Source organism: Leptonychotes weddellii, chromosome 4, assembly GCF_054177405.1.
Source record: "Leptonychotes weddellii isolate Sample4059 chromosome 4, ASM5417740v2, whole genome shotgun sequence".
NCBI lineage: Eukaryota > Metazoa > Chordata > Mammalia > Carnivora > Phocidae > Leptonychotes > Leptonychotes weddellii.
In genome coordinates this window covers 16223102-16236042 of record NC_138372.1, presented here as the reverse complement: position 1 = coordinate 16236042, position 12941 = coordinate 16223102, and the positions used below count along the sequence as shown (strand labels likewise).

The 12941-nt window shown below is 48.6% G+C and overlaps 1 long non-coding RNA gene across 1 annotated transcript; it reads left to right on the top strand.

The window, feature by feature from the left end:
- Window positions 1-1412: 1412 nt before the first annotated feature.
- Window positions 1413-5288, top strand: LOC145721083 (uncharacterized). Its single transcript, XR_014144550.1, has 3 exons — window positions 1413-1806; window positions 2413-2560; window positions 4731-5288. It is a non-coding gene; the product is annotated as an uncharacterized LOC145721083 (long non-coding RNA).
- The last annotated feature ends 7653 nt before the right edge of the window (window positions 5289-12941 follow it).

Sequence of the window (12941 nt, the reverse complement as noted above, 5' to 3'; positions counted from 1 at the left end):
CTCTTGGTAAATGTAAAGGGGTACAGCCATTGTGCTGGCAATTCTTCAAAAAATTAAAAATTCAGGGGCGCCTGGGTGGCTCAGTTGGTTAAGCGACTGCCTTCGGCTCAGGTCATGATCCTGGAGTCCCGGGATCGAGTCCCGCATCGGGCTCCCTGCTCAGCGGGGCGTCTGCTTCTCCCTCTGATCCTCCCCCTCTCATGCTCTTTGTCTCCCATTCTCTCTCAGATAAAAAAAAAAAAAAAAAAATTAAAAATTCAATTACCATATGACTTAGCAATTCCACTTCTGGGTGTATGCCTGAAAGAATTGAAAGCAGCGTCCCAAACAGATATTTTTACACCAGTATTTATAGGAGCATGACTCACAATACCTAAAACATGGAAGCAACCCAAATGTCCATCAGTGGATGAATGGATAAACAAAATGTGATATATGCGTACAATGAAATATTATTCAACCTTAAAAAGGAGAGAAATTCTGACTTGCTACAACATGGATGAACCTTGAGGCTATAACACTGAGTGAAACAAGTCAGTCACAAAAAGGCAAATACCGTGTGATCCCACTTATTTATTTATTTTTTTAAGATTTTATTTTTAAGTCATCTCTCTACCCAACGTGGAGCTCGAACTCACATCCTCGAGGTCAAGCGTTGCATGCTCCTCTGACCGAACCAGGCAGGTGTCCCAGTGTGATCTCAAGGGGTACTTAGGGTAGTCCGATTCAGAGAGCTAAAAAGTCGAATGGAGGGGCGTTGGGTGTAGAGATGACTTAAAAATAAAATCTTTAAAAAAAAAAAAAAAAGGAAGGGGCGCCTGGGTGGCTCAGTCGTTAAGTGACTGCCTTCAGTTCCTGTCGTGACCCCAGGGTCCTGGGATCGAGCCCCGCATCGGGCTCTCTGCTCCATGGGAAGCCTGCTTCTCTCTCTCCCACTCCCCCTGCTTGTGTTCCCTCTCTCACTGTCTCTCTCTCTGTCAAATAAATAAATAAAATCTTCTAGAAAATTTTTTTTAAATTAAAAAAAAAAGAAAAAGACAGTCAAATGGAGGGTGCCAGGGGCTGTGGGGGAGGGGGGCGGGGACAGAGTTTCAGTTTCACGAGATGAAAAGGTTTGGAGATGGATGGTGGTGAGAGCTGCACACTATGAATGTCTTGAATACCACCAAGCTGTGCACTGAAAAATGGTTAAGACGGTACATCTTATGTTTGTGTATTTTGCCACAATAAAAAAAAAAAAAAAACACAGAAAAAAGGGGCAAAAGAAACCCACTTTCATAATTGGCTTTTTTTTTTTTTTAATCTTCACCACAATCTAGAAGGTAGATATACCCACTCTACACTTGATCTTAGCCAAGAGGCCGAGAAGCGGTGGATGTACCCACTCTATCGGAAGGAAAGTTGAGGTCAGAAGAGTGAAAATTCACCAGGGAATCGGGGACAGCCTGGTCTGGGACCAGCTTTGTCAGGCTCGAAAGCCCATGCTGTTGTCCTGCCTGTACCCAGCGCCTTGAACCTGGAGGATGGAGAGCATCATTAGGAGAAGAGGGCCATGCGTGTGTGTGCACACACGTGCACGCACGTGCATGTAGAGGGTAGCAGACAAAGAGCCTGAACAGAGGCCTAAGGCAGGACTGGTTCCAGAACTTCAGGCACAGCTGAGTGAAGTGAGTGGAGGTGAATAGCTGGGGTGAGGTCAACTGTGGCATGCAGAGAAGCCTGGCCTGGAAACTTCCTCCCTGCCCCAACTTCCCAGATGAGGAAACTGAGGGCTTGTGTCTTACCCAGGTCTCTACAATGCAGTGGGTAAGTGATCGGGAGGGCAGAGGAAAGAAAGAAGGAGGACCCAGGTTGGGCAGCAGCAGGCACCCCCAGCTGCACTCCCCCAGGACCACACTCCCACCCCCACCCCCAGGCTTGACCTGGTCTCCTGCCCTACAGGTGGGAGTGACTCAGGCTGGGGGCCTGCTCTGGCGCCCCTGGCCCCTGGACCACAACGGAGCTCTGGGCCTCTCAGCTGTGATGTCAGTGGGCCCTTCCTTCCTCCCACATCTGCTTGAAAGGTCACCTATTTTAAACTCTGTCTCACCCCACCCTGTCCCTTCCCCCAAAAGAGGATGACTTTTTCTAACCTATGTCAACCGTTCAGTTCAATATCCGAACAGCTTTCTGTTCTGGTGCCTCCACCGCCAGAAAACCCAGCCCCCGCAGATTCCCCAGGTTGCAGAAGCCCATCCTACCCACTTTTAATTTAATAAACAATTTCCTGCGTATCTGCTGTATGCCAAGCACTGTCCTAGGCCCCCAGGGATAGATCTCTGCATCCCGAGCTTACATTCTAATAGAGGCAAACAGACAACAAATAAAGAAGTCAACAAATATAGTAACAAGATAATTTCTAAATGTGACCAGTGCTGTAAAGAAAACAAAACAGGCAAGAAGATGGTGATTGAATGGCTACTCTGCCCCGAGGGGTCAAGGAAGCCTTCTCTGAGGAGGTGACAAAAATCTAAGGGAGAGCATCCCAAGGAGATGGAAGAGCAGGTGCAAAGGCCTTAAGGTGAGAATGGACAGGAATGTTAAGAGTTTTCCAGGTGGGGTCCCCCAACTAGCAGCATCACCTGGAAATTAGTTAAAAATGTAAATTCTGGAGCCCCTGGCTGGCTCAGTCAGAAGAGCATGTGTCTCTTGATCTCCGGGTTGTGAGTTCAAGCCCCAGGTTGGGTGTAGAGATTACTTAAGAATAAACAAGCAAACAAATAAAATACAAATTCTTGGGACCCACCCCCAGATCTACTAGACCCTTCTGGGGGTAGAAGCCAGCCAGCAAGCTGGGTTTTTAACAAATCTTCCAGGTGATTCTGATGCACCTTCAACTTTGAAGGTCACTGTGGTAGAGCTCAGGAAGAAAGCCGTGTGTGGCTGGAGGGTGGTGTGGGGGAGAGGGCGAGCCACAGACCCTCAGCCTCATCCTTGCCCGTCCTGTTCACTGCCTTGCCTCACCTCCCAGCCCACTCTAGGCAAAGCTGAAAGCCCTTCCAAGGCTCCTCATTGCCCTCTGGGGTAAATCACACCTCTCAGCTAGGCTTATGAGGCCCGTCAAGATCTGCTCCCACCCTCCTCTCAGCCTCATCCCCTCACCTTTCTCCCTCTCAAATCTTGTGCTCCCAAATAAAACTGTTCTTCCAGACATACTGCTCCCTTTGTTAGTATACTCATTAGAATACTTGTCCTTCACTTCTTCATTTAGCTAGTTTTCACCCAGCCTTCAAAACATAACTCAGGACTCATCTCCTTCAGGAAGCCCTCCCTGATTGCTTAATCAGGCTGAGGGGATCCTCTCTGCTTCCACACTGGCCAGCTTCCATGCTTCCCCATCATTGTGTTCGTCACAGATCCATTGATCAAGCCCCACATCAGGCTCCCTGCTCAGCGGGGAGTCTGTTTGCCCCTCTACCCCTCCCCCTGCTCATGCTCTCTCTCTCTCTCTCTCAAATGAATAAAATTTTTTTTAAAAAGACCTACTCATTGGGGCACCTGGGTGGCTCAGCCGTTAAGCATCTGCCTTCGGCTCAGGTCATGATCCCAGGGTCCTGGGATCGAGCCCCGCATCAGGCTCCCTGCTCAGCAGGAAGCCTGCTTCTCCCTCTGCCTGCCGCTCCCCCTGCTTGTGCTCTCTCTCTGTCAAATAAATAAATAAAATTAAAAAAAAAAAAAAGACGTACTCATTGCTGCTAGTTTGGGGTCTATTCATTTCTATATGTTCCTGTGCACCGGAAACACATATAGACTTACAGAAGTTTAAGGTTCATTTTGTATGTGTTTTTTTTCCCACATGTCAATGGAATCATATGGATAAGTATTGTTCCAAAACTTGCTTTCTTTACTTACCAATGTCTTAGAGGCCATCTATGTCAGAACACAGTGACCTACCTGACTACTTAACTCTTATATAGTATTCCAAAGTATGGACGTACTGTCGTTTTTAGTCATTCCCCAAATGCATTAATCATGTTTCTGATTTTCTGTATTTTATGATGCTTTGACACCCCGAGATCTTTCCAGTCCTGGAGAAACTGCCCCTCCTAGGACTGGCAAATTCCTAGAGATCGTAGACAACTTGCTGGAGAACACATCTTTCATATACAAACCAACCAATCCGGATCCCACACCCCCAACCACCTTATCTAAGTCTCACACACTAAGCCAATATTCCCCCTGCCCTACATCACCCCAGGGCCAGGTACTAGACACCTGATAGCCCAAAGCCTACTGACAATAGTCAAGCTCAAACTTGCCCACCCTAGCTCGCGTATTCCTTTCCAAGGAAACCACAACCAAGGTTCTATGCCCTGCTCTCCCCTCACTCCTTCTGCCTCCTCGCTGACCCTGGTGCTTCCCCGCGTGGCCCGGTGTGGTGTGGTGTGCCCATCCTCTTTGGGATTAGAAGTAATATAACTTCCCCCAATAGCCTTGGCCCCACTGTGTTGGCTCTCACTCACCTCTATGAATTAAGCCCCAGGTACAATCAAAATGCTGAAGGTTTAACATTTAGGATTTCCATTTCTCATGGTTACAGGAAAAGCTGCCCCGATCATCTTTACAGATGCCTCTTTGTGAAGATGTGTGAGTGGAACTGCCGAGTAATAATTAGCTAACTACTCATTGATCTCCATGGCAATGCCCCTCCCAACCCAGTCCCTGCTCCCCTGGCCTTGTCCTTCCCACAGCTATTGAATCCCAGAATGAATGAGACTCAAAACCGCAGCAGTGGCCCCTGGAATGGTGTGGTGAGCACCAAAGATGCCCAAAGATCTTCCCACCACCCGTCCTCCCTGTCCCCTGAACTTCCTTCCATCACCCGGTCAAGAGAGACCTGGTAAGTAGAACATATCAGCCAGAAAGGCAGTGTTTGCTCTGTCATCAGAATCATGTCACATGGACAGAACATGAGGGGCATCCAGGCTGGAGATTTGGGGAGAGGGACATGCCTGGAGAGGACACAGAAGCTCCGTGTGCCTTCTCACATACCTCGCCCTGCACATCTCTTCCATCTGGCTGTTCCTGACTCATATCCTTTTATAATAACCAAGTAATCTATTGATAATGCTGACCCTGCCCACTGGCAAGCAATGGGCTTCCTGAAGCTTCGCTGCTGGGTCTCCTGTGGGTGAGGTCGGCCTTGGGGTGTCCCTTCCTCAGCCTACACAGGGCTGCACCATGTTCAGACACGCCGGGCCACCAAGCTCTGGTGACACTGGCCCATCCAGGTGAGGCTGTGCTTTGCATCTCTGACTTTTAAGATATTTAAATATCTCTCTATCTCCCAACTCACTCTAAAGACTTCATTAAAACATCAAGAAGAAGAAGGAAGGAAGGAAGGAAGGAAAGAAGAAGCGATCATGGTTTTGGGGTCAGAAGACGGGGCAACTCACTTTGTCTCTCTGAATTTTGGTTTCCTCACCTCCCAGAGCAATTGTGAGAATATATGTAGTACACATAAGAATAAAATTCCATATGTGAAGTCCCCCATCCATAGACATGCTAAAAACAGAAGCAAAACAAAAGCAAAACAACCCCCCCCTCCAGGCTTGCTGTGTGTTCTCCACAGTTGCGCCTCCAGACTGGGGTCCTCCCTCCTCCGCCCAGGGAAGGGCCTCGGCTTCTCTCTGGTTCCACGTGGGTTTGGCGAATAGAAGCACCAGGAAAAGACTGGTGTTAAAAGGAAGAGGGGTCAGGTATCTATGCCCTGGCTCCCTCCTCCCCATTGGCTGGGTTGACTGCACAGTTCTTCTGCCTAAGGCCACGGTTCCTTTCTTGCAGCCACCCCTTGCCCCTCCAGGCTAGCAGAGGCCAGTGTTTCCTGCTGGGGCTGGGCCTGGGTGCCCCTCCCTCCCTTAACCCTACCAACCCCTTTAGAGATTCAGGCCCTTCATGAAACTCTCTCTCCAGTTGCCCCTTCTGGCGAGCCGTCTGTTTTCTACTGGAACCTTGGCTAATGCAAGGGGCCAGTTTCCCTATTTTTATCAAGATGCTCTCTCTGTCCATCACCCCTGCTGCAGAAAGAAGATCCCTGTATCCCTGTGTCTCTTGGTACCCCAATCTCTTCTTAAATTTTGTAAGATCTGGGTCTTGTCCGCCCAGCCCCCTTCTTACCAGCCCAGGTGTCCAGGCTCTGGGACTCTGACTCACACTATCCAGGACCAATGGATATACCAGCATCTTCACTGATTCTGAGAGAGATACAGGCTGAACAGGATTCTGAGGTCAGCCGCTCAGTAGGCTCTCCCTTAGGAATTGGTATTAATAATAACAGCCACCAGGTACTAAGCACCTACTATATATCCAGGTCCTGTACTAGAACTTTCATTCATTCAGCAAATATTTAATCATTGATGTTGGGTACCATTGGAAGCCCTGGAGATATAGCAATGAACACAGACACAAGGACGCTGCCCTCTTGAAGCCTTAGGAGGTGGGCAACTGTTGTCCTAGTCAGTCCCTGAGTAAGTACGGATGCTGAAGGTCCAGAAACTTGCCAAAGGCATTCAGGTGATAAGTGGATGAGCCAGGATTTGAACCCAGACCTCCCGACAGGCACCGTCATCTTCGAAAAGTCCAGAAGGATCAGAGGGCAGCTTGGGCAGAGCAAAACCCAACTCTCAGAGAGAGAGGACCTGGGAGGAGGGAGTCCTGGGCTCGGGGGAAGGGACGCGGGGCTCCCATCTGTATTCCAGATGCCTGCCGTGACTAAAACATAGGGTCAGGGGCCTGGGGTGACACACAGCCAGGGAAGGACGCTCTGTGAAATGGTGCTCCTAGCGGTTACTTGTTTGTAATTTCCTTCTTGACGTAACATTCGTGAGTCATGGTCTCAGAACTTGTCTAGTTTCACAATCCACATAGAGGATTGCAGACACTGTTGTGACTCCTGCCAGCACATTCATTTCCCCCCCGCTTGGGACATCAGGGATTTATTTTGAAAGGTTGGTGGGAGCAAGGCAGGGAAAGGTAAGCACAAGACCTTGTGTGCCACTCAAGGGCAGTCGTGCCAAGGGTCTGGAATGGCTAAACAGCTGGCCAGAGCTCCCCCTCCCCAAACACAAGCAGACATCCATTTAGTTGAGCACCTGCCCAGGTGTCCAGGCGGTTTCTGGATCCAATAGCCTTGGCCCCACTGTGTTGGCTCTCACTCACCTCTATGAATTAAGCCCCAGGTACAATCAAAATGCTGAAGGTTTAACATTTAGGATTTCCATTTCTCATGGTTACAGGAAAAGCTGCCCCGATCATCTTTACAGATGCCTCTTTGTGAAGATGTGTGAGTGGAACTGCCAAGTAATAATTAGCTAACTACTCATTGATCTCCATGGCATGCTCTCATGCTCTCTCTCTCTCTTTAACCATTGCCTAGCTTTGCCTAATCCAAAGGCAAAGCTAGGCAATGGTTAAAACCATAGACCCCGGATCGACTGGATTCAAGTTCCAGCTGTACCACTTTCTGGCTGTGTGACTTCAGGCAAGTCAGTTCACCTCTCTGAGCCTCGGTTTCCTTATTTGTAGAATAGTGGAAATGATAGCGGGAAGATTAAAAGGAGCAACACATCTAAATGCTTAGAAGAAGACAAGGCGTGTTGCAAGTGTGCATGAAATGTGAAGCATTAGTCCCATCAGCGAGCACAGGTTGGGAAACAAACACGTGAGCATGTGAACATCACCTTTGTATATTTATCATCATAACCAAACTGTGCTGAGGTGGATACTCAGGTAATCTGTCTCCTCCGTCCCTGCTGCTCTCTGGCATTCACACAGAATCACTTAGCGTGAATCCTCTCGGTCCTCACCTCTTTGAGGTCTCCGTTCAAATACTCCTTCTTTAGAGGAGCCTGTCCAGCTGCCCGATCCGGTTAGAAACGCGCGCACTCTGTCTCTACCTCATCTCCCCTTCTATTTCCACCACAGAACTTTGACTTTTTCCCATTGACTTACTTGCTTACTTGTTTGTGATCGGCCTCCACCATACAAATGTTAAGTTTCCAGAAGAGAGGGAGTCTGACATCCTGGTCCCTCTTCGATTCCCAAAGCCAAGTACAATGCCTGGCCCACAGTAGGTGCTTAACAAATGTTAGTTCAAACGACAACTAATAAATTCCATCTTCCCGGGAGTTGTCTTCCAGGAGGAAGGTAATGGAGGCTCTCGAGCAGGATGGTTGCACGGGCAGCCTCAAGCGTGCCTGTGGGGGTCACTGAGTTGGCCCCCACTTTGCACCTGAGCTGAAGGGATGAGGTGGTGCTTGTCAGGTGCAGCAATCAGGGCCGCCTGCCCCACCCCCTCCTGGGACCACATGGCGTAGAGGCAGGCGGAGGCCTGGTTCCCAGTTCTAGCCCTGATCACGGGGAGACCCAGAAGGGGTTGCGGCTCCTCACTTGGCCTCACTCTCCCATCTAGAAAACAGAGAGCACAGAAGAGATTGGAGGGTTTGCTTTTTGGTTTCTTTTATTTATTTTATTTTTTAAGATTTTATTTATTTATTTGACAGAGAGAGACCCAGCGAGAGAGGGAACACAAGCAGGGGGAGTGGGAGAGGGAGAAGCAGGCTTCCCGCAGAGCAGGGAGCCCGATGCGGGGCTCGATCCCAGGACCCCGGGATCATGACCTGAGCCGAAGGCAGACACTTAACGACTGAGCCACCCAGGCATGCCTTTTGGTTTCTTTTAAACTGAGATATAGGGGCGCCTGGGTGGCTCAGTCGCTTAAATAGCTGCCTTCGGCTCAGGTCTTGATCCTGGAGTCAGGAGATCGAGCCCCACATCGAGCCCCGCATCGGGCTCCCTGCTCGGCGGGAAGCCTGCTTCTCCCTCTCCCACTCCCCCTGCTTGTGTTCCCTCTCGCTGTGTCTCTCTCTGTCAAATAAATAAATAAAATCTTAAAAAAAAAAATTAAAAATAAATAAATAAATAAACTGAGATATAATTCACACACCAGAAAGGATCAAAGGTTTTTTAACTTTCTTTTGTCGTAAAATCTTTTCTTGGGAAATTAAAGTTTATAAGTAGATCCAAGATGTAAACAAGATAAAAGTGGGGCTGTCCCGGGGCCGGAGGGGGGAGTGTGGCTGGAGAACCTGGCCTGCTCAGCGCACCCCTTGCTGCCGCCACGTTGCCCCTTCCCCACCCTCAGTGGTCCCTGAGGCACTTCCACAGGCTCCCAAGGCCTGGAGGAACCGGGTTTGAAAACCACTGGACAAGGGTCACTCTTTAGGGTCCCTCCAAGGTGCAGGAGCCCTGGGGAGTGGCGAGGGGCCCCTGCTCTCCCTATGTGCAGATGAGAGTTGTTCCTTGAGCCGCAGTCCAGCTGCCTCCCGAGGGTCGAGGGTCGTGAGAAAGAAGGCAAGGGCAGGCTCAGGGCGCAGGAAGCGGAGCCGGCCAGCTGAGAGGCAGTGACAGGCACTGGTACCGTGGCCTCCTGGATGGGCTGGTGACATCACAACCCCAGGAAGCAGCTGCCCGAGAGGCCCCCGCGGTCCCTCAGGCCCCCTCTGGGAAAATCAGCCACCAGCTGTTGCAGTCTTTTCTCACTCGCTCGCTGCTCTGGATTGTCCCCTCCTGAACCATCATCTTCAGCAGCAACGGCCCCTTCCTCTCGTTAAGGACCTACTGTGCTCGAGAACGGCGCTGTCCTTACCACCCATGTGTTCCCAGTTGTCACATCCGTGTTAGGGAGTAGGGACCGGTACCATACCCATTTTACGGATGCTGAACCCGAAGCTCAGAGGGGCAAGACAGGTTGCCCAAGGTGAACACCAGAGGCAGGATTTGAACCTGGTTCTGTCTGACTCAGCCGATGCTCTTTTCATGAATGATCACATTGTCCGATTCAAAGCAGAACAGTGCAGCGTGGAGAGCTCCTCACACATGGCAAGGTGAGATTGTAAATTTCAAACTCAGTTTCTTTTTTTTTTTTTTTTTAGATTTTTATTTATTTATTTGTCAGAGAGAGTGAGCACAAGCAGGGGGATTAGCAGGCAGAGGGAGAAGCAGGCTCCCCACCGAGCAAGGAGCCCAAAGCGGGACTCGATCCCAAGACCCCAGGATCATGACCCGAGTCAAAAGCAGACGCTCAACTGACTGAGCCACCTGGGCGTCCGCCAGTTTCTTTTCTTAATGAGTGTTACTGACCTATTACCCAGGCTGTCTTAGGATGCCTGGAAAGGTCTTACCACACTGCCTGGCTTTCTTTACAGATGTTAGCTATATATGAAAGAGTATACTTAATCATGATAAAAAAGTAAAATAAAATGGAAGAAAAAAGATGTTAGCTATAACGATGACTCCATTTTGCACAGAAAGAAACCGAGACTCCAAGGAGCAGAGGAGCATCCATCAAGACCGTAGAATAGGTAGGTGCCAAAGCCAGGCTGGTGAGACCCCAGAGTCGAAGTTGCTTCCCTTAAGCCCTGAATTTCTCAGCCAGCATTATCCCCCTGCTCACATCCCTCTGCTCACACCCTGTACCAAACCTCCGCAAAGTTGGTGGCTTACCACAATAGAAATAAATTCTCTTACAGTTCTGGAGGCCAGCAGTCCAAAAGCAAGGTGTCAGCAGGGTGGGTTTCCTCTGGAAGCTCTGGAAAGAATCCTCGCTTCCAGCTTGCAGTGGCCGCCCACAATCCTTGGCGTTTCTTGTCTCCGTGACCCCGATCTTTGCTCGGTCTTCACCACGGTTTCCCCTCTCTGTGTCTCTGTGTCTCAGATTGCTCCTTTCTTGGACAAGGACACCAGTCCTTGGATTTAGGGCCTACCCTAAGTATAGGATGATCTCCTTTTGAGATCCTTAATTACATTGGTAAATACCCTATTTCCAACCAGGGTTACATTCGCAGGTACCAGGGTTAGAACTTGGACATATCTTTTTGGGGAGACACAATTCAACACCCTACATCACCACTACCACCCTGGTTCAGCAAACCTTCACCGAGCACAAACAGTGTGCCAGCCATGGGCACAGCAGACAGACTGCATTCATGGTCCAGTGGGAGAGACAGACAAACACAGGTAATAGTGGGATGGTTTTCAAACTAAGCATAGAAATAAAGACTATGAACCACAAAAGAGAGCAAGTAATAATGTCTGGGATGGGATGAAGAAGGGAGCATGGTATGTGTCCTATCAATCGATAGAAGTTTATTAAAACACCATGTACAAGATTCTTAGGGAAAAAAAAATATGTATCTGAAGAAAAGCAACACAGAACTGAAGAATGAGCCTGAACTTTAGTTTTGGAGGCAGAAAGACCACAATTGCAGGCTTTAACCTGTCTGTGCCTCAGTTCCTCATTTGTAAAATGGGCATTTGCCTCAAGTTATCACTGTATTTAAGTGAAATCACTCGAGCATTCAGCCAGCGAATATTTACTGAACATTTTCTATGAGCCAGGCATTTAATGTATGGTAAGGGGCCAACAAGACACCTGGCACCAAAAGCACTTAATGTCAGTCCTTATCCTCTTTCTCCTAATTCACAAGTTAGGTAAAAGTTCAGGACAGAAATACAAGAGAGGTCACAAGGCACGACAGGCTAAAAGCCAAGAGAAGAGCACAAGATCTGTGTATTTAGGAATAGTGGGGACATGGCCAGGAGGTCTGCAAAGGCTTCCTGGGGGAAATGGGCTTGGAATCAGACCCTGGAGGACAGATAAGAAGGGGAGGAAGGAAGACTCTCTGGACCAATGATGGCATGGATGTAAGATTGGGCTGTGAGGGGGTCAGTTGGTAAGAAAAGTAGGTTTGGGCTAGACCCTTTCTGCAGCATTCTGGGCTTTTGGGTGGGGGCAACTGGAGCACCAGTGAAAGAAATGTTCTAAATCCAAAAGAAGCAATCAAGCGTAAGCACAGATAAGAACGTACTTGACCATATCACAAGTGTTTGCATTTCTTTAAATTTTGCTCCAACGTTAGTATCGCTTTTTCTGCAGGGCGTTTCCTGTAGGGAATAGTTCCATTCCTTTCTACTATATTTAACTTGTGTGCCTTTCCTACTCAACAAGGCCCCTTGAAGGCCGAGGCTGCCTCTTAGCCCAGTGCAACCCTGGTGCCTAGCTCAGTAAGCACTCAATAAACATTTCATTCAGTAAATAAGTACAACTTTGGATGGCATGCTAAAAGTAATGTTTCCTGGCCTGGGGCAAGTATAATATTGATAGACACGATCCCTAAGCCAGGCAGGATTGTTTAGTTGGAGACAGCTGTTGGAATGACCAGACTGGAATCTAGCAGGACAGAGGCCTTGCTAAACTAAACTTACGAACTCACATCGGTTGAGGCGGTGTTGCTTTAAACTCAACCAACCAAAGGTGGATGCAAAAGACTTTCTTTAAACAAGCCAGCAGCTTGAGACTTGAAACAGAACAGAAAGGGAATTCACAGGACTCAACCTTGTCTTCTGGCTGGAGCCCTTGAAATCTGGGGATGCCGGTTAGGCCAACTGTGTGTTGAGATAAGAAACGGCAGCTTCTTTAAGGTTTATTTTGTTTTTGGAGCCACCAGATCCAGTGGGCGGATCATGCCTTGAAATAGAAACATCTCGAAAAGCCTGTGAATCATTTCTTAGTGCCGGCTTGCAAGGTTTCATATCCTGTTCTCGGTGGTACCTTGGGTGTTGTGAGCGTGTGTGTGCGTGTGTGTGTATTGTTTTCGGTGTTGTTTGCCTAGGATTTGGTTTTGAAACTTTTACTTTCTTTTAATAGCTCTTTTTTTTTTTTTTTAAGCTGGAAGAATTTTTCAAATGGTTTTTGCGAGAAAGTTCAAACCCTGGAATGACTAAGTCTCTGGAAGAATTTGGACTTTGTGAGGGGGAATTTGTTGGTATTTGGTATGAATCACCCAGTCACTGATTTCTGCAGCGAGAAGATCTTTTGGAAAGCTTTTAGGTCAACCCCCTCC